The following is a 2,044-nucleotide window of genomic DNA, read 5'->3' on the forward strand; positions in this document are numbered from 1 at the left end:
TTTCTAACATAGCAATGTTTGTATGATAACTGGAACCTGTACTCATGTTATGTAAATAATATGAAACTATTTTTTCAAGATTTTTAAACTGAGGAATATTCTTTTGTTCAGATGTTGAAAGAATAAAAGTGCTGGAAAAAAATGTACTTTCATCTTGGATTGTTTGTACATAGCATACTATAGTCCTCTGTTGCGTTAGTTTTCTGATTCATAAAGTCCATTCAGATATATCACTTGCACTCACATTGTAAAAGTAACTGGTTTGAGACCATCTGTCTTAAAAGCCCTTATTCTCACTGCACCAGCATATTTAGAACGGGAGGTACAGGGTGAAGGAAGAGGAAGACAAGGGCTGGTGCTCCCTCTTTTCGGGGAGACCTATTGCTGTCTGTTGTCCCAGGTTCTAATTTCAAGTGTAGTGTGGAATTATTTAGTTAATGCAGTTATCTAAACAGCCTGTTGAGCTGTGTGAAATTAGAATGGGAAGTTATAAGCAAAACGCATGCCTCTTGGTGGCATCCTTGGATCAGTTGTGCCCCTCTTGCCTGCTGGTCCCGGCTTCCTTGTTCCCAAACTAGCTGTTCACCCATTGTTGGCTTGGAACACACTGAAGCCTTCAGGCGAGGACACTGCTGTTGAATCTAATGGAGGGCGGTGAAAGGGAGAAAGGTGGCATGTGCTAGTCGGTCTTTCCTTCTGGAACCTCCTATATAGTCAGCCTGGGAGGTGGTGAGGCTAAAGGTAGAAGTCTTGACCACCCAAGAGGCGCATTGAGCATGTCTTGGCACTAGCAAAGTGTGAGCACACAAAATGGTGTTCCAAAGTGGGAGAACTTGAAATAAAGTAGTTATGGGAAAGACTAGGATTTTGCACTTTACTGTGCTATATACAGTTTACTATTGATGCTATTTGGAGTAACTTATGGGTTGGACTCAGTCTCTTTAGAATTAAGGGTCTCACTTGGCTTTGTTTAATATTCCTTGGTTACTTCAACCCTTAGAATAATGGCCCAAGTCTCCTGCTATAAAACATGTAAATTCTGTGAGTTTAGAACACATTGACATTATGTTAGGCGTGCGTGTTTGTATGATTGTGCATACAGACTCAAAGCACGGCAGACTCAATCTTTTTTTTAAATTATTTTTTTGTTGAAAGTATTACCGATGTCCCTCTTATTTCCCCCAGTGATCCCCTCCTCCCTGCTCCCACCGCCCCCCTTCCTGCTTTCCCCAACCTAATGTCTGTGTCCACTGGTTGTGCATATATGCATATAAGTTCTTTGGTTTATCTCTTCCCACTCCTCCCACCCCCATCCCTCTGAGGTTTTGTCAGTCTGTTCCCTACTTCCATGACTCTGGGTCTCTTGATCGACAGCTTATTTTGTTCATGAAGTGCCATAAATGCAGACTCAATCTTGATAGTAAGCCTAAAAAGCATCGGGATAATTAATTGCATCTGTGAAGACTTGAGGCTAGTCACATTTCTGGATTTTGCTGTGCAATTTTTTTTTTAACTTTTCCATTTTTAATCAGGAACTGGTAGATATCTTTTAAATCACTTAGTCCAGTTCTCTTGGTCACATATGTGATGAACCTAGTGATACACTTGAGAATTTGGGGGAGCTTTTTCAAAACTTCAGACATTTGGAAATATGTAGTACAGTTATTCAGGTCAAACTTGGATATGCTCAGTTTCTGCAGCAGGGTTTTTGTACAGCATCACATTTTGGGAACAAAAGATACATGAGAACTAAACTTGATTTTTTACTTTTTACAGTACAAATAAATGCTATTGTGGGTTTAATTGTGTTTCCCAAAAAGATGTGTCCTAATCCGTGGCTCCTGGGATGTGACATTTGGAAATAGGGTCCTTGCAGATGTAATCAAGTTAGGTTTTTCTGGATTTGGTCGGCCTTAAGCCAATGCCTAATGTCCTTGTAAGAATGAACTTTGACTTCTGGGTATTTGAAGGGAATAAAATCACTATCTTGAAGAAATATCTTCATGTTTGTTGCAGCATTATTTACAAAAGACAAAAACAACCT

Source organism: Molossus molossus, unplaced genomic scaffold (assembly GCF_014108415.1).
Source record: "Molossus molossus isolate mMolMol1 unplaced genomic scaffold, mMolMol1.p scaffold_m16_p_6, whole genome shotgun sequence".
Classification (NCBI taxonomy): domain Eukaryota; kingdom Metazoa; phylum Chordata; class Mammalia; order Chiroptera; family Molossidae; genus Molossus; species Molossus molossus.